The 20,764-nt window shown below is 29.4% G+C and overlaps 1 protein-coding gene across 7 annotated transcripts in view; it reads right to left on the bottom strand.

The window, feature by feature from the left end:
- The window catches only part of sorcs1 (sortilin-related VPS10 domain containing receptor 1), a 93,905-nt gene that overhangs the window by 2,848 nt on the left and 70,293 nt on the right, over positions 1-20,764 (bottom strand). The gene's annotated exons all lie outside the window — the stretch shown is intronic.

Raw genomic sequence — 20,764 nt, 5'->3', positions numbered from 1 at the left:
GTTTTTTTTTAAAAGCCTTACTATACTATGTCATTTTTTACGGAAAAAAACCTTAATATACTATGTCGTTTTTTACGGAAAAAAAGCCTTACTATACTATGTCGTTTTTTACGAAAAAAGCCTTACTATACTATGTCGTTTTTTACGGAAAAAGCCCTACTCCACTATGTCGTTTTTTAAGAAAAATAGCATTACTATACTATGTCGTTTTTTCACGAAAAAAGCCTTACTATACTATGTCGTTTTTTACGAAAAAAGCCTTACTATACTATGTCGTTTTTTACGGAAAAAGCCCTACTCCACTATGTCGTTTTTTAAGAAAAAAAGCCTTACTATACTATGTCGTTTTTTCACGAAAAAAGCCTTACTATACTATGTCATTTTTTAAGAAAAAAAGCCTTACTACACTGTCGTTTTTTCACGAAAAAAGCCTTACTATACTATGTCGTTTTTCACGAAATATAGCCTTACTATACTATGCCGTTTTTTAAGAAAAAAAGCCTTACTATACTATGTCGTTTTTTCACGAAAAAAGCCTTACTATACTATGTCGTTTTTTCACGAAAAATAGCCTTACTATACTATGCCGTTTTTTAAGAAAAAAAGCCTTACTATACTATGTCGTTTTTTAAGAAAAAAAGCCTTACTATACTATGTCGTTTTTTCACAAAAAAAGCCTTACTGTACTATGTCGTTTTTTCACGAAAAATAGCCTTACTATACTATGCCGTTTTTTAAGAAAAAAAGCCTTACTATACTATGTCGTTTTTTCACGAAAAAAAGCCTTACTATACTATGTCGTTTTTTCACGAAAAATAGCCTTACTATACTATGCCGTTTTTTAAGAAAAAAAGCCTTACTATACTATGTCGTTTTTTCACGAAAAAAAGCCTTACTATACTATGTCGTTTTTTCACGAAAAATAGCCTTACTATACTATGCCGTTTTTTAAGAAAAAAAGCCTTACTATACTATGTCGTTTTTTCACGAAAAAAAGCCTTACTATACTATGTCGTTTTTTAAGAAAAAAAGCCTTACTATACTATGTCGTTTTTTCACGAAAAATAGCCTTACTATACTATGCCGTTTTTTAAGAAAAAAAAGCCTTACTATACTATGTCGTTTTTTCACGAAAAAAGCCTTACTATACTATGTCGTTTTTTCACGAAAAATAGCCTTACTATACTATGCCGTTTTTTAAGAAAAAAAGCCTTACTATACTATGCCGTTTTTTAAGAAAAAAAGCCTTACTATACTATGTCGTTTTTTAAGAAAAAAAGCCTTACTATACTATGTCGTTTTTTCACGAAAAAAGCCTTACTATACTATGTCGTTTTTTCACGAAAAATAGCCTTACTATACTATGCCGTTTTTTAAGAAAAAAAGCCTTACTATACTATGTCGTTTTTTCACGAAAAAAGCCTTACTATACTGTGTCATTTTTTAAGAAAAAAAGCCTTACTATACTATGTCGTTTTTTCACGAAAAATAGCCTTACTATACTATGCCGTTTTTTAAGAAAAAAAGCCTTACTATACTATGTCGTTTTTTCACGAAAAATAGCCTTACTATACTATGCCGTTTTTTAAGAAAAAAAGCCTTACTATACTATGTCGTTTTTTCACGAAAAAAGCCTTACTATACTATGTCGTTTTTTAAGAAAAAAAAGCCTTACTATACTATGTCGTTTTTTCACGAAAAAAGCCTTACTATACTGTGTCATTTTTTAAGAAAAAAAGCCTTACTATACTATGTCGTTTTTTCACGAAAAATAGCCTTACTATACTATGCCGTTTTTTAAGAAAAAAAGCCTTACTATACTATGTCGTTTTTTCACGAAAAATAGCCTTACTATACTATGCCGTTTTTTAAGAAAAAAAGCCTTACTATACTATGTCGTTTTTTCACGAAAAAAGCCTTACTATACTATGTCGTTTTTTAAGAAAAAAAAGCCTTACTATACTATGTCGTTTTTTCACGAAAAAAAGCCTTACTATACTATGTCGTTTTTTCACGAAAAATAGCCTTACTATACTATGCCGTTTTTTAAGAAAAAAAGCCTTACTATACTATGTCGTTTTTTCACGAAAAATAGCCTTACTATACTATGCCGTTTTTTAAGAAAAAAAGCCTCACTATACTATGTCGTTTTTTCACGAAAAATAGCCTTACTATACTATGCAGTTTTTTCACTAAAAAAGCCTTACTATACTATGTCGTTTTTTCACGAAAAATAGCCTTACTATACTATGCCGTTTTTTAAGAAAAAAAGCCTTACTATACTATGTCGTTTTTTAAGAAAAAAAGCCTTACTATACTATGTCGTTTTTTCACGAAAAAAGCCTTACTATACTATGTCGTTTTTTCACGAAAAATAGCCTTACTATACTATGCCGTTTTTTAAGAAAAAAAGCCTTACTATACTATGTCGTTTTTTAAGAAAAAAAGCCTTACTATACTATGTCGTTTTTTAAGAAAAAAAGCCTTACTATACTATGTCGTTTTTTCACGAAAAATAGCCTTACTATACTATGCCGTTTTTTAAGAAAAATAGCATTACTATACTATGTCGTTTTTTCACGAAAAAAGCCTTACTATACTATGTCGTTTTTTCACGAAAAATAGCCTTACTATACTATGCCGTTTTTTAAGAAAAAAAGCCTTACTATACTATGCCGTTTTTTAAGAAAAAAAGCCTTACTATACTATGTCGTTTTTTCACGAAAAAAGCCTTACTATACTATGTCATTTTTTAAGAAAAAAAGCCTTACTACACTGTCGTTTTTTCACGAAAAAAGCCTTACTATACTATGTCGTTTTTCACGAAATATAGCCTTACTATACTATGCCGTTTTTTAAGAAAAAAAGCCTTACTATACTATGTCGTTTTTTCACGAAAAAAGCCTTACTATACTATGTCGTTTTTTCACGAAAAATAGCCTTACTATACTATGCCGTTTTTTAAGAAAAAAAGCCTTACTATACTATGTCGTTTTTTAAGAAAAAAAGCCTTACTATACTATGTCGTTTTTTCACAAAAAAAGCCTTACTGTACTATGTCGTTTTTTCACGAAAAATAGCCTTACTATACTATGCCGTTTTTTAAGAAAAAAAGCCTTACTATACTATGTCGTTTTTTCACGAAAAATAGCCTTACTATACTATGCCGTTTTTTAAGAAAAAAAGCCTTACTATACTATGTCGTTTTTTCACGAAAAAAAGCCTTACTATACTATGTCGTTTTTTAAGAAAAAAAGCCTTACTATACTATGTCGTTTTTTCACGAAAAATAGCCTTACTATACTATGCCGTTTTTTAAGAAAAAAAAGCCTTACTATACTATGTCGTTTTTTCACGAAAAAAGCCTTACTATACTATGTCGTTTTTTCACGAAAAATAGCCTTACTATACTATGCCGTTTTTTAAGAAAAAAAGCCTTACTATACTATGCCGTTTTTTAAGAAAAAAAGCCTTACTATACTATGTCGTTTTTTAAGAAAAAAAGCCTTACTATACTATGTCGTTTTTTCACGAAAAAAGCCTTACTATACTATGTCGTTTTTTCACGAAAAATAGCCTTACTATACTATGCCGTTTTTTAAGAAAAAAAGCCTTACTATACTATGTCGTTTTTTCACGAAAAAAGCCTTACTATACTGTGTCATTTTTTAAGAAAAAAAGCCTTACTATACTATGTCGTTTTTTCACGAAAAATAGCCTTACTATACTATGCCGTTTTTTAAGAAAAAAAGCCTTACTATACTATGTCGTTTTTTCACGAAAAATAGCCTTACTATACTATGCCGTTTTTTAAGAAAAAAAGCCTTACTATACTATGTCGTTTTTTCACGAAAAAAGCCTTACTATACTATGTCGTTTTTTAAGAAAAAAAAGCCTTACTATACTATGTCGTTTTTTCACGAAAAAAGCCTTACTATACTGTGTCATTTTTTAAGAAAAAAAGCCTTACTATACTATGTCGTTTTTTCACGAAAAATAGCCTTACTATACTATGCCGTTTTTTAAGAAAAAAAGCCTTACTATACTATGTCGTTTTTTCACGAAAAATAGCCTTACTATACTATGCCGTTTTTTAAGAAAAAAAGCCTTACTATACTATGTCGTTTTTTCACGAAAAAAGCCTTACTATACTATGTCGTTTTTTAAGAAAAAAAAGCCTTACTATACTATGTCGTTTTTTCACGAAAAAAAGCCTTACTATACTATGTCGTTTTTTCACGAAAAATAGCCTTACTATACTATGCCGTTTTTTAAGAAAAAAAGCCTTACTATACTATGTCGTTTTTTCACGAAAAATAGCCTTACTATACTATGCCGTTTTTTAAGAAAAAAAGCCTCACTATACTATGTCGTTTTTTCACGAAAAATAGCCTTACTATACTATGCAGTTTTTTCACTAAAAAAGCCTTACTATACTATGTCGTTTTTTCACGAAAAATAGCCTTACTATACTATGCCGTTTTTTAAGAAAAAAAGCCTTACTATACTATGTCGATTTTTAAGAAAAAAAGCCTTACTATACTATGTCGTTTTTTCACGAAAAAAGCCTTACTATACTATGTCGTTTTTTCACGAAAAATAGCCTTACTATACTATGCCGTTTTTTAAGAAAAAAAGCCTTACTATACTATGTCGTTTTTTAAGAAAAAAAGCCTTACTATACTATGTCGTTTTTTCACGAAAAATAGCCTTACTATACTATGCCGTTTTTTAAGAAAAAAAGCCTTACTATACTATGTCGTTTTTTCACGAAAAAAAGCCTTACTATACTATGTCGTTTTTTAAGAAAAAAAGCCTTACTATACTATGTCGTTTTTTTCACGAAAAATAGCCTTACTATACTATGCCGTTTTTTAAGAAAAAAAAGCCTTACTATACTATGTCGTTTTTTCACGAAAAAAGCCTTACTATACTATGTCGTTTTTTCACGAAAAATAGCCTTACTATACTATGCCGTTTTTTAAGAAAAAAAGCCTTACTATACTATGCCGTTTTTTAAGAAAAAAAGCCTTACTATACTATGTCGTTTTTTAAGAAAAAAAGCCTTACTATACTATGTCGTTTTTTCACGAAAAAAGCCTTACTATACTATGTCGTTTTTTCACGAAAAATAGCCTTACTATACTATGCCGTTTTTTAAGAAAAAAAGCCTTACTATACTATGTCGTTTTTTCACGAAAAAAGCCTTACTATACTGTGTCATTTTTTAAGAAAAAAAGCCTTACTATACTATGTCGTTTTTTCACGAAAAATAGCCTTACTATACTATGCCGTTTTTTAAGAAAAAAAGCCTTACTATACTATGTCGTTTTTTCACGAAAAATAGCCTTACTATACTATGCCGTTTTTTAAGAAAAAAAGCCTTACTATACTATGTCGTTTTTTCACGAAAAAAGCCTTACTATACTATGTCGTTTTTTAAGAAAAAAAAGCCTTACTATACTATGTCGTTTTTTCACGAAAAAAGCCTTACTATACTGTGTCATTTTTTAAGAAAAAAAGCCTTACTATACTATGTCGTTTTTTCACGAAAAATAGCCTTACTATACTATGCCGTTTTTTAAGAAAAAAAGCCTTACTATACTATGTCGTTTTTTCACGAAAAATAGCCTTACTATACTATGCCGTTTTTTAAGAAAAAAAGCCTTACTATACTATGTCGTTTTTTCACGAAAAAAGCCTTACTATACTATGTCGTTTTTTAAGAAAAAAAAGCCTTACTATACTATGTCGTTTTTTCACGAAAAAAAGCCTTACTATACTATGTCGTTTTTTCACGAAAAATAGCCTTACTATACTATGCCGTTTTTTAAGAAAAAAAGCCTTACTATACTATGTCGTTTTTTCACGAAAAATAGCCTTACTATACTATGCCGTTTTTTAAGAAAAAAAGCCTCACTATACTATGTCGTTTTTTCACGAAAAATAGCCTTACTATACTATGCAGTTTTTTCACTAAAAAAGCCTTACTATACTATGTCGTTTTTTCACGAAAAATAGCCTTACTATACTATGCCGTTTTTTAAGAAAAAAAGCCTTACTATACTATGTCGTTTTTTAAGAAAAAAAGCCTTACTATACTATGTCGTTTTTTCACGAAAAAAGCCTTACTATACTATGTCGTTTTTTCACGAAAAATAGCCTTACTATACTATGCCGTTTTTTAAGAAAAAAAGCCTTACTATACTATGTCGTTTTTTAAGAAAAAAAGCCTTACTATACTATGTCGTTTTTTAAGAAAAAAAGCCTTACTATACTATGTCGTTTTTTCACGAAAAATAGCCTTACTATACTATGCCGTTTTTTAAGAAAAATAGCATTACTATACTATGTCGTTTTTTCACGAAAAAAGCCTTACTATACTATGTCGTTTTTTACGAAAAAAGCCTTACTATACTATGTCGTTTTTTACGGAAAAAGCCCTACTCCACTATGTCGTTTTTTAAGAAAAAAAGCCTTACTATACTATGTCGTTTTTTCACGAAAAAAGCCTTACTATACTATGTCATTTTTTAAGAAAAAAAGCCTTACTACACTGTCGTTTTTTCACGAAAAAAGCCTTACTATACTATGTCGTTTTTCACGAAATATAGCCTTACTATACTATGCCGTTTTTTAAGAAAAAAAGCCCTACTATACTATGTCGTTTTTTCACGAAAAAAGCCTTACTATACTATGTCGTTTTTTCACGAAAAATAGCCTTACTATACTATGCCGTTTTTTAAGAAAAAAAGCCTTACTATACTATGTCGTTTTTTAAGAAAAAAAGCCTTACTATACTATGTCGTTTTTTCACAAAAAAAGCCTTACTGTACTATGTCGTTTTTTCACGAAAAATAGCCTTACTATACTATGCCGTTTTTTAAGAAAAAAAGCCTTACTATACTATGTCGTTTTTTCACGAAAAAAAGCCTTACTATACTATGTCGTTTTTTCACGAAAAATAGCCTTACTATACTATGCCGTTTTTTAAGAAAAAAAGCCTTACTATACTATGTCGTTTTTTCACGAAAAAAAGCCTTACTATACTATGTCGTTTTTTAAGAAAAAAAGCCTTACTATACTATGTCGTTTTTTCACGAAAAATAGCCTTACTATACTATGCCGTTTTTTAAGAAAAAAAAGCCTTACTATACTATGTCGTTTTTTCACGAAAAAAGCCTTACTATACTATGTCGTTTTTTCACGAAAAATAGCCTTACTATACTATGCCGTTTTTTAAGAAAAAAAGCCTTACTATACTATGCCGTTTTTTAAGAAAAAAAGCCTTACTATACTATGTCGTTTTTTAAGAAAAAAAGCCTTACTATACTATGTCGTTTTTTCACGAAAAAAGCCTTACTATACTATGTCGTTTTTTCACGAAAAAAGCCTTACTATACTATGTCGTTTTTTAAGAAAAAAAAGCCTTACTATACTATGTCGTTTTTTCACGAAAAAAGCCTTACTATACTGTGTCATTTTTTAAGAAAAAAAGCCTTACTATACTATGTCGTTTTTTCACGAAAAATAGCCTTACTATACTATGCCGTTTTTTAAGAAAAAAAGCCTTACTATACTATGTCGTTTTTTCACGAAAAATAGCCTTACTATACTATGCCGTTTTTTAAGAAAAAAAGCCTTACTATACTATGTCGTTTTTTCACGAAAAAAGCCTTACTATACTATGTCGTTTTTTAAGAAAAAAAAGCCTTACTATACTATGTCGTTTTTTCACGAAAAAAAGCCTTACTATACTATGTCGTTTTTTCAAGAAAAATAGCCTTACTATACTATGCCGTTTTTTAAGAAAAAAAGCCTTACTATACTATGTCGTTTTTTCACGAAAAATAGCCTTACTATACTATGCCGTTTTTTAAGAAAAAAAGCCTCACTATACTATGTCGTTTTTTCACGAAAAATAGCCTTACTATACTATGCCGTTTTTTAAGAAAAAAAGCCTTACTATACTATGTCGTTTTTTCACGAAAAAAAGCCTTACTATACTATGTCGTTTTTTCACGAAAAATAGCCTTACTATACTATGCCGTTTTTTAAGAAAAAAAGCCTTACTATACTATGTCGTTTTTTCACGAAAAAAAGCCTTACTATACTATGTCGTTTTTTAAGAAAAAAAGCCTTACTATACTATGTCGTTTTTTCACGAAAAATAGCCTTACTATACTATGCCGTTTTTTAAGAAAAAAAAGCCTTACTATACTATGTCGTTTTTTCACGAAAAAAGCCTTACTATACTATGTCGTTTTTTCACGAAAAATAGCCTTACTATACTATGCCGTTTTTTAAGAAAAAAAGCCTTACTATACTATGCCGTTTTTTAAGAAAAAAAGCCTTACTATACTATGTCGTTTTTTAAGAAAAAAAGCCTTACTATACTATGTCGTTTTTTCACGAAAAAAGCCTTACTATACTATGTCGTTTTTTCACGAAAAAAGCCTTACTATACTATGTCGTTTTTTAAGAAAAAAAAGCCTTACTATACTATGTCGTTTTTTCACGAAAAAAGCCTTACTATACTGTGTCATTTTTTAAGAAAAAAAGCCTTACTATACTATGTCGTTTTTTCACGAAAAATAGCCTTACTATACTATGCCGTTTTTTAAGAAAAAAAGCCTTACTATACTATGTCGTTTTTTCACGAAAAATAGCCTTACTATACTATGCCGTTTTTTAAGAAAAAAAGCCTTACTATACTATGTCGTTTTTTCACGAAAAAAGCCTTACTATACTATGTCGTTTTTTAAGAAAAAAAAGCCTTACTATACTATGTCGTTTTTTCACGAAAAAAAGCCTTACTATACTATGTCGTTTTTTCAAGAAAAATAGCCTTACTATACTATGCCGTTTTTTAAGAAAAAAAGCCTTACTATACTATGTCGTTTTTTCACGAAAAATAGCCTTACTATACTATGCCGTTTTTTAAGAAAAAAAGCCTCACTATACTATGTCGTTTTTTCACGAAAAATAGCCTTACTATACTATGCAGTTTTTTCACTAAAAAAGCCTTACTATACTATGTCGTTTTTTCACGAAAAATAGCCTTACTATACTATGCCGTTTTTTAAGAAAAAAAGCCTTACTATACTATGTCGTTTTTTAAGAAAAAAAGCCTTACTATACTATGTCGTTTTTTCACGAAAAAAGCCTTACTATACTATGTCGTTTTTTCACGAAAAATAGCCTTACTATACTATGCCGTTTTTTAAGAAAAAAAGCCTTACTATACTATGTCGTTTTTTAAGAAAAAAAGCCTTACTATACTATGTCGTTTTTTCACGAAAAAAGCCTTACTGTACTATGTCGTTTTTTCACGAAAAATAGCCTTACTATACTATGCCGTTTTTTAAGAAAAAAAAGCCTTACTATACTATGTCGTTTTTTCACGAAAAAAAGCCTTACTATACTATGTCGTTTTTTCACGAAAAATAGCCTTACTATACTATGCCGTTTTTTAAGAAAAAAAGCCTTACTATACTATGTCGTTTTTTCACGAAAAAAAGCCTTACTATACTATGTCGTTTTTTAAGAAAAAAAGCCTTACTATACTATGTCGTTTTTTCACGAAAAATAGCCTTACTATACTATGCCGTTTTTTAAGAAAAAAAAGCCTTACTATACTATGTCGTTTTTTCACGAAAAAAGCCTTACTATACTATGTCGTTTTTTCACGAAAAATAGCCTTACTATACTATGCCGTTTTTTAAGAAAAAAAGCCTTACTATACTATGCCGTTTTTTAAGAAAAAAAGCCTTACTATACTATGTCGTTTTTTAAGAAAAAAAGCCTTACTATACTATGTCGTTTTTTCACGAAAAAAGCCTTACTATACTATGTCGTTTTTTCACGAAAAATAGCCTTACTATACTATGCCGTTTTTTAAGAAAAAAAGCCTTACTATACTATGTCGTTTTTTCACGAAAAATAGCCTTACTATACTATGCCGTTTTTTAAGAAAAAAAGCCTTACTATACTATGTCGTTTTTTCACGAAAAATAGCCTTACTATACTATGCCGTTTTTTAAGAAAAAAAGCCTTACTATACTATGTCGTTTTTTCACGAAAAAAGCCTTACTATACTATGTCGTTTTTTAAGAAAAAAAAGCCTTACTATACTATGTCGTTTTTTCACGAAAAAAAGCTTTACTATACTATGTCGTTTTTTCACGAAAAATAGCCTTACTATACTATGCCGTTTTTTAAGAAAAAAAGCCTTACTATACTATGTCGTTTTTTCACGAAAAATAGCCTTACTATACTATGCCGTTTTTTAAGAAAAAAAGCCTCACTATACTATGTCGTTTTTTCACGAAAAATAGCCTTACTATACTATGCAGTTTTTTCACTAAAAAAGCCTTACTATACTATGTCGTTTTTTCACGAAAAATAGCCTTACTATACTATGCCGTTTTTTAAGAAAAAAAGCCTTACTATACTATGTCGTTTTTTAAGAAAAAAAGCCTTACTATACTATGTCGTTTTTTCACGAAAAAAGCCTTACTATACTATGTCGTTTTTTCACGAAAAATAGCCTTACTATACTATGCCGTTTTTTAAGAAAAAAAGCCTTACTATACTATGTCGTTTTTTAAGAAAAAAAGCCTTACTATACTATGTCGTTTTTTAAGAAAAAAAGCCTTACTATACTATGTCGTTTTTTCACGAAAAATAGCCTTACTATACTATGCCGTTTTTTAAGAAAAATAGCATTACTATACTATGTCGTTTTTTCACGAAAAAAGCCTTACTATACTATGTCGTTTTTTACGAAAAAAGCCTTACTATACTATGTCGTTTTTTACGGAAAAAGCCCTACTCCACTATGTCGTTTTTTAAGAAAAAAAGCCTTATTATACTATGTCGTTTTTTCACGAAAAAAGCCTTACTATACTATGTCATTTTTTAAGAAAAAAAGCCTTACTACACTGTCGTTTTTTCACGAAAAAAGCCTTACTATACTATGTCGTTTTTCACGAAATATAGCCTTACTATACTATGCCGTTTTTTAAGAAAAAAAGCCTTACTATACTATGTCGTTTTTTCACGAAAAAAGCCTTACTATACTATGTCGTTTTTTCACGAAAAATAGCCTTACTATACTATGCCGTTTTTTAAGAAAAAAAGCCTTACTATACTATGTCGTTTTTTCACAAAAAAAGCCTTACTGTACTATGTCGTTTTTTCACGAAAAATAGCCTTACTATACTATGCCGTTTTTTAAGAAAAAAAGCCTTACTATACTGTGTCGTTTTTTCACGAAAAAAAGCCTTACTATACTATGTCGTTTTTTCACGAAAAATAGCCTTACTATACTATGCCGTTTTTTAAGAAAAAAAGCCTTACTATACTATGTCGTTTTTTCACGAAAAAAAGCCTTACTATACTATGTCGTTTTTTAAGAAAAAAAGCCTTACTATACTATGTCGTTTTTTCACGAAAAATAGCCTTACTATACTATGCCGTTTTTTAAGAAAAAAAAGCCTTACTATACTATGTCGTTTTTTCACGAAAAAAGCCTTACTATACTATGTCGTTTTTTCACGAAAAATAGCCTTACTATACTATGCCGTTTTTTAAGAAAAAAAGCCTTACTATACTATGCCGTTTTTTAAGAAAAAAAGCCTTACTATACTATGTCGTTTTTTAAGAAAAAAAGCCTTACTATACTATGTCGTTTTTTCACGAAAAAAGCCTTACTATACTATGTCGTTTTTTCACGAAAAATAGCCTTACTATACTATGCCGTTTTTTAAGAAAAAAAGCCTTACTATACTATGTCGTTTTTTCACGAAAAAAGCCTTACTATACTGTGTCATTTTTTAAGAAAAAAAGCCTTACTATACTATGTCGTTTTTTCACGAAAAATAGCCTTACTATACTATGCCGTTTTTTAAGAAAAAAAGCCTTACTATACTATGTCGTTTTTTCACGAAAAATAGCCTTACTATACTATGCCGTTTTTTAAGAAAAAAAGCCTTACTATACTATGTCGTTTTTTCACGAAAAAAGCCTTACTATACTATGTCGTTTTTTAAGAAAAAAAAGCCTTACTATACTATGTCGTTTTTTCACGAAAAAAGCCTTACTATACTGTGTCATTTTTTAAGAAAAAAAGCCTTACTATACTATGTCGTTTTTTCACGAAAAATAGCCTTACTATACTATGCCGTTTTTTAAGAAAAAAAGCCTTACTATACTATGTCTTTTTTTTACGAAAAATAGCCTTACTATACTATGCCGTTTTTTAAGAAAAAAAGCCTTACTATACTATGTCGTTTTTTCACGAAAAAAGCCTTACTATACTATGTCATTTTTTAAGAAAAAAAGCCTTACTACACTGTCGTTTTTTCACGAAAAAAGCCTTACTATACTATGTCGTTTTTCACGAAATATAGCCTTACTATACTATGCCGTTTTTTAAGAAAAAAAGCCCTACTATACTATGTCGTTTTTTCACGAAAAAAGCCTTACTATACTATGTCGTTTTTTCACGAAAAATAGCCTTACTATACTATGCCGTTTTTTAAGAAAAAAAGCCTTACTATACTATGTCGTTTTTTAAGAAAAAAAGCCTTACTATACTATGTCGTTTTTTCACAAAAAAAGCCTTACTGTACTATGTCGTTTTTTCACGAAAAATAGCCTTACTATACTATGCCGTTTTTTAAGAAAAAAAGCCTTACTATACTATGTCGTTTTTTCACGAAAAAAAGCCTTACTATACTATGTCGTTTTTTCACGAAAAATAGCCTTACTATACTATGCCGTTTTTTAAGAAAAAAAGCCTTACTATACTATGTCGTTTTTTCACGAAAAAAAGCCTTACTATACTATGTCGTTTTTTAAGAAAAAAAGCCTTACTATACTATGTCGTTTTTTCACGAAAAATAGCCTTACTATACTATGCCGTTTTTTAAGAAAAAAAAGCCTTACTATACTATGTCGTTTTTTCACGAAAAAAGCCTTACTATACTATGTCGTTTTTTCACGAAAAATAGCCTTACTATACTATGCCGTTTTTTAAGAAAAAAAGCCTTACTATACTATGCCGTTTTTTAAGAAAAAAAGCCTTACTATACTATGTCGTTTTTTAAGAAAAAAAGCCTTACTATACTATGTCGTTTTTTCACGAAAAAAGCCTTACTATACTATGTCGTTTTTTCACGAAAAAAGCCTTACTATACTATGTCGTTTTTTAAGAAAAAAAAGCCTTACTATACTATGTCGTTTTTTCACGAAAAAAGCCTTACTATACTGTGTCATTTTTTAAGAAAAAAAGCCTTACTATACTATGTCGTTTTTTCACGAAAAATAGCCTTACTATACTATGCCGTTTTTTAAGAAAAAAAGCCTTCCTATACTATGTCGTTTTTTCACGAAAAATAGCCTTACTATACTATGCCGTTTTTTAAGAAAAAAAGCCTTACTATACTATGTCGTTTTTTCACGAAAAAAGCCTTACTATACTATGTCGTTTTTTAAGAAAAAAAAGCCTTACTATACTATGTCGTTTTTTCACGAAAAAAAGCCTTACTATACTATGTCGTTTTTTCAAGAAAAATAGCCTTACTATACTATGCCGTTTTTTAAGAAAAAAAGCCTTACTATACTATGTCGTTTTTTCACGAAAAATAGCCTTACTATACTATGCCGTTTTTTAAGAAAAAAAGCCTCACTATACTATGTCGTTTTTTCACGAAAAATAGCCTTACTATACTATGCAGTTTTTTCACTAAAAAAGCCTTACTATACTATGTCGTTTTTTCACGAAAAATAGCCTTACTATACTATGCCGTTTTTTAAGAAAAAAAGCCTTACTATACTATGTCGTTTTTTAAGAAAAAAAGCCTTACTATACTATGTCGTTTTTTCACGAAAAAAGCCTTACTATACTATGTCGTTTTTTCACGAAAAATAGCCTTACTATACTATGCCGTTTTTTAAGAAAAAAAGCCTTACTATACTATGTCGTTTTTTAAGAAAAAAAGCCTTACTATACTATGTCGTTTTTTCACGAAAAAAGCCTTACTGTACTATGTCGTTTTTTCACGAAAAATAGCCTTACTATACTATGCCGTTTTTTAAGAAAAAAAAGCCTTACTATACTATGTCGTTTTTTCACGAAAAAAAGCCTTACTATACTATGTCGTTTTTTCACGAAAAATAGCCTTACTATACTATGCCGTTTTTTAAGAAAAAAAGCCTTACTATACTATGTCGTTTTTTCACGAAAAAAAGCCTTACTATACTATGTCGTTTTTTAAGAAAAAAAGCCTTACTATACTATGTCGTTTTTTCACGAAAAATAGCCTTACTATACTATGCCGTTTTTTAAGAAAAAAAAGCCTTACTATACTATGTCGTTTTTTCACGAAAAAAGCCTTACTATACTATGTCGTTTTTTCACGAAAAATAGCCTTACTATACTATGCCGTTTTTTAAGAAAAAAAGCCTTACTATACTATGCCGTTTTTTAAGAAAAAAAGCCTTACTATACTATGTCGTTTTTTAAGAAAAAAAGCCTTACTATACTATGTCGTTTTTTCACGAAAAAAGCCTTACTATACTATGTCGTTTTTTCACGAAAAATAGCCTTACTATACTATGCCGTTTTTTAAGAAAAAAAGCCTTACTATACTATGTCGTTTTTTCACGAAAAATAGCCTTACTATACTATGCCGTTTTTTAAGAAAAAAAGCCTTACTATACTATGTCGTTTTTTCACGAAAAATAGCCTTACTATACTATGCCGTTTTTTAAGAAAAAAAGCCTTACTATACTATGTCGTTTTTTCACGAAAAAAGCCTTACTATACTATGTCGTTTTTTAAGAAAAAAAAGCCTTACTATACTATGTCGTTTTTTCACGAAAAAAAGCTTTACTATACTATGTCGTTTTTTCACGAAAAATAGCCTTACTATACTATGCCGTTTTTTAAGAAAAAAAGCCTTACTATACTATGTCGTTTTTTCACGAAAAATAGCCTTACTATACTATGCCGTTTTTTAAGAAAAAAAGCCTCACTATACTATGTCGTTTTTTCACGAAAAATAGCCTTACTATACTATGCAGTTTTTTCACTAAAAAAGCCTTACTATACTATGTCGTTTTTTCACGAAAAATAGCCTTACTATACTATGCCGTTTTTTAAGAAAAAAAGCCTTACTATACTATGTCGTTTTTTAAGAAAAAAAGCCTTACTATACTATGTCGTTTTTTCACGAAAAAAGCCTTACTATACTATGTCGTTTTTTCACGAAAAATAGCCTTACTATACTATGCCGTTTTTTAAGAAAAAAAGCCTTACTATACTATGTCGTTTTTTAAGAAAAAAAGCCTTACTATACTATGTCGTTTTTTAAGAAAAAAAGCCTTACTATACTATGTCGTTTTTTCACGAAAAATAGCCTTACTATACTATGCCGTTTTTTAAGAAAAATAGCATTACTATACTATGTCGTTTTTTCACGAAAAAAGCCTTACTATACTATGTCGTTTTTTACGAAAAAAGCCTTACTATACTATGTCGTTTTTTACGGAAAAAGCCCTACTCCACTATGTCGTTTTTTAAGAAAAAAAGCCTTATTATACTATGTCGTTTTTTCACGAAAAAAGCCTTACTATACTATGTCATTTTTTAAGAAAAAAAGCCTTACTACACTGTCGTTTTTTCACGAAAAAAGCCTTACTATACTATGTCGTTTTTCACGAAATATAGCCTTACTATACTATGCCGTTTTTTAAGAAAAAAAGCCTTACTATACTATGTCGTTTTTTCACGAAAAAAGCCTTACTATACTATGTCGTTTTTTCACGAAAAATAGCCTTACTATACTATGCCGTTTTTTAAGAAAAAAAGCCTTACTATACTATGTCGTTTTTTCACAAAAAAAGCCTTACTGTACTATGTCGTTTTTTCACGAAAAATAGCCTTACTATACTATGCCGTTTTTTAAGAAAAAAAGCCTTACTATACTGTGTCGTTTTTTCACGAAAAAAAGCCTTACTATACTATGTCGTTTTTTCACGAAAAATAGCCTTACTATACTATGCCGTTTTTTAAGAAAAAAAGCCTTACTATACTATGTCGTTTTTTCACGAAAAAAAGCCTTACTATACTATGTCGTTTTTTAAGAAAAAAAGCCTTACTATACTATGTCGTTTTTTCACGAAAAATAGCCTTACTATACTATGCCGTTTTTTAAGAAAAAAAAGCCTTACTATACTATGTCGTTTTTTCACGAAAAAAGCCTTACTATACTATGTCGTTTTTTCACGAAAAATAGCCTTACTATACTATGCCGTTTTTTAAGAAAAAAAGCCTTACTATACTATGCCGTTTTTTAAGAAAAAAAGCCTTACTATACTATGTCGTTTTTTAAGAAAAAAAGCCTTACTATACTATGTCGTTTTTTCACGAAAAAAGCCTTACTATACTATGTCGTTTTTTCACGAAAAATAGCCTTACTATACTATGCCGTTTTTTAAGAAAAAAAGCCTTACTATACTATGTCGTTTTTTCACGAAAAAAGCCTTACTATACTGTGTCATTTTTTAAGAAAAAAAGCCTTACTATACTATGTCGTTTTTTCACGAAAAATAGCCTTACTATACTATGCCGTTTTTTAAGAAAAAAAGCCTTACTATACTATGTCGTTTTTTCACGAAAAATAGCCTTACTATACTATGCCGTTTTTTAAGAAAAAAAGCCTTACTATACTATGTCGTTTTTTCACGAAAAAAGCCTTACTATACTATGTCGTTTTTTAAGAAAAAAAAGCCTTACTATACTATGTCGTTTTTTCACGAAAAAAGCCTTACTATACTGTGTCATTTTTTAAGAAAAAAAGCCTTACTATACTATGTCGTTTTTTCACGAAAAATAGCCTTACTATACTATGCCGTTTTTTAAGAAAAAAAGCCTTACTATACTATGTCTTTTTTTTACGAAAAATAGCCTTACTATACTATGCCGTTTTTTAAGAAAAAAAGCCTTACTATACTATGTCGTTTTTTCACGAAAAAAGCCTTACTATACTATGTCGTTTTTTAAGAAAAAAAAGCCTTACTATACTATGTCGTTTTTTCACGAAAAAAAGCCTTACTATACTATGTCGTTTTTTCACGAAAAATAGCCTTACTATACTATGCCGTTTTTTAAGAAAAAAAGCCTTACTATACTATGTCGTTTTTTCACGAAAAATAGCCTTACTATACTATGCCGTTTTTTAAGAAAAAAAGCCTCACTATACTATGTCGTTTTTTCACGAAAAATAGCCTTACTATACTATGCAGTTTTTTCACTAAAAAAGCCTTACTATACTATGTCGTTTTTTCACGAAAAATAGCCTTACTATACTATGCCGTTTTTTAAGAAAAAAAGCCTTACTATACTATGTCGTTTTTTAAGAAAAAAAGCCTTACTATACTATGTCGTTTTTTCACGAAAAAAGCCTTACTATACTATGTCGTTTTTTCACGAAAAATAGCCTTACTATACTATGCCGTTTTTTAAGAAAAAAAGCCTTACTATACTATGTCGTTTTTTAAGAAAAAAAGCCTTACTATACTATGTCGTTTTTTCACAAAAAAAGCCTTTCTGTACTATGTCGTTTTTTCACGAAAAATAGCCTTACTATACTATGCCGTTTTTTAAGAAAAAAAAGCCTTACTATACTATGTCGTTTTTTCACGAAAAAAAGCCTTACTATACTATGTCGTTTTTTCACGAAAAATAGCCTTACTATACTATGCCGTTTTTTAAGAAAAAAAGCCTTACTATACTATGTCGTTTTTTCACGAAAAAAAGCCTTACTATACTATGTCGTTTTTTAAGAAAAAAAGCCTTACTATACTATGTCGTTTTTTCACGAAAAATAGCCTTACTATACTATGCCGTTTTTTAAGAAAAAAAAGCCTTACTATACTATGTCGTTTTTTCACGAAAAAAGCCTTACTATACTATGTCGTTTTTTCACGAAAAATAGCCTTACTATACTATGCCGTTTTTTAAGAAAAAAAGCCTTACTATACTATGCCGTTTTTTAAGAAAAAAAGCCTTACTATACTATGTCGTTTTTTAAGAAAAAAAGCCTTACTATACTATGTCGTTTTTTCACGAAAAAAGCCTTACTATACTATGTCGTTTTTTCACGAAAAATAGCCTTACTATACTATGCCGTTTTTTAAGAAAAAAAGCCTTACTATACTATGTCGTTTTTTCACGAAAAAAGCCTTACTATACTGTGTCATTTTTTAAGAAAAAAAGCCTTACTATACTATGTCGTTTTTTCACGAAAAATAGCCTTACTATACTATGCCGTTTTTTAAGAAAAAAAGCCTTACTATACTATGTCGTTTTTTCACGAAAAATAGCCTTACTATACTATGCCGTTTTTTAAGAAAAAAAGCCTTACTATACTATGTCGTTTTTTCACGAAAAAAGCCTTACTATACTATGTCGTTTTTTAAGAAAAAAAAGCCTTACTATACTATGTCGTTTTTTCACGAAAAAAAGCCTTACTATACTATGTCGTTTTTTCACGAAAAATAGCCTTACTATACTATGCCGTTTTTTAAGAAAAAAAGCCTTACTATACTATGTCGTTTTTTCACGAAAAAAAGCCTTACTATACTATGCCGTTTTTTAAGAAAAAAAGCCTTACTATACTATGTCGTTTTTTCACGAAAAAAAGCCTTACTATACTATGTCGTTTTTTCACGAAAAATAGCCTTACTATACTATGCCGTTTTTTAAGAAAAAAAGCCTTACTATACTATGTCGTTTTTTCACGAAAAAAAGCCTTACTATACTATGTCGTTTTTTAAGAAAAAAAGCCTTACTATACTATGTCGTTTTTTCACGAAAAATAGCCTTACTATACTATGCCGTTTTTTAAGAAAAAAAAGCCTTACTATACTATGTCGTTTTTTCACGAAAAAAGCCTTACTATACTATGTCGTTTTTTCACGAAAAATAGCCTTACTATACTATGCCGTTTTTTAAGAAAAAAAGCCTTACTATACTATGCCGTTTTTTAAGAAAAAAAGCCTTACTATACTATGTCGTTTTTTAAGAAAAAAAGCCTTACTATACTATGTCGTTTTTTCACGAAAAAAGCCTTACTATACTATGTCGTTTTTTCACGAAAAATAGCCTTACTATACTATGCCGTTTTTTAAGAAAAAAAAATAGCCTTACTATACTATGCCGTTTTTTAAGAAAAAAAGCCTTACTATACTATGTCATTTTTTCACGAAAAAAGCCTTACTATACTATGTCGTTTTTTAAGAAAAAAAGCCTTACTATACTATGTCGTTTTTTCACGAAAAATAGCCTTACTATACTATGCCGTTTTTTAAGAAAAAAAGCCTTACTATACTATGTCGTTTTTTCACGAAAAAAGCCTTACTATACTATGTCGTTTTTTCACGAAAAATAGCCTTACCATACTATGCAGTTTTTTCACTAAAAAAGCCTTACTATACTATGTCGTTTTTTCACGAAAAAAGCCTTACTATACTATGTCGTTTTTTAAGAAAAAAAGCCTTACTATACTATGTTGTTTTTTCACGAAAAAAGCCTTACTATACTATGTCGTTTTTTCACGAAAAATAGCCTTACTATACTATGCCGTTTTTTAAGAAAAAAAGCCTTACTATACTATGTCGTTTTTTCACGAAAAAAGCCTTACTATACTATGCCGTTTTTTAAGAAAAAAAGCCTTACTATACTATGTCGTTTTTTCACGAAAAAAGCCTTACTATACTATGTCGTTTTTTCACGAAAAAAAGCCTTACTATACTATGTCGTTTTTTCACGAAAAAAGCCTTACTATATATACTATGTCGTTTTTTCACGAAAAATAGCCTTACTATACTATGCCGTTTTTTAAGAAAAAAAGCCTTACTATACTATGTCGTTTTTTCACGAAAAATAGCCTTACTATACTATGCCGTTTTTTAAGAAAAAAAGCCTTACTATACTATGTCGTTTTTTCACGAAAAAAGCCTTACTATACTATGTCGTTTTTTCACGAAAAATAGCCTTACTATACTATGTCGTTTTTTCACGAAAAATAGCCTTACTATACTATGCCGTTTTTTAAGAAAAAAAGCCTTACTATACTATGTCGTTTTTTCAGGAAAAAAGCCTTACTATACTATGTCGTTTTTTCACGAAAAAAGCCTTACTATACTATGTCGTTTTTTCACGAAAAATAGCCTTACTATACTATGCAGTTTTTTCACTAAAAAAGCCTTACTATACTATGTCGTTTTTTCACGAAAAAAGCCTTACTATACTATGTCGTTTTTTAAGAAAAAAAGCCTTACTATACTATGTCGTTTTTTCACGAAAAAAGCCTTACTATACTATGTCGTTTTTTCACGAAAAAAAGCCTTACTATACTATGTCGTTTTTTCACGAAAAAAGCCTTACTATACTATGCCGTTTTTTAAGAAAAAAAGCCTTACTATACTATGTCGTTTTTTCACGAAAAAAGCCTTACTATACTATGTCGTTTTTTCACGAAAAAAAGCCTTACTATACTATGTCGTTTTTTCACGAAAAAAGCCTTACTATATATACTATGTCGTTTTTTCACGAAAAATAGCCTTACTATACTATGTCGTTTTTTAAGAAAAAAAGCCTTACTATACTATGTCGTTTTTTCACGAAAAAAGCCTTACTATACTATGTCGTTTTTTAAGAAAAAAAGCCTTACTATACTATGTCGTTTTTTCA

The sequence above is a fragment of the Stigmatopora argus genome, chromosome 7, assembly GCF_051989625.1.
Source record: "Stigmatopora argus isolate UIUO_Sarg chromosome 7, RoL_Sarg_1.0, whole genome shotgun sequence".
NCBI classification, from domain to species: Eukaryota; Metazoa; Chordata; class Actinopteri; order Syngnathiformes; family Syngnathidae; genus Stigmatopora; species Stigmatopora argus.
The sequence above is the reverse complement of the archived record's forward strand: the minus strand, read 5'-3'. Positions and strand labels throughout refer to the sequence as shown.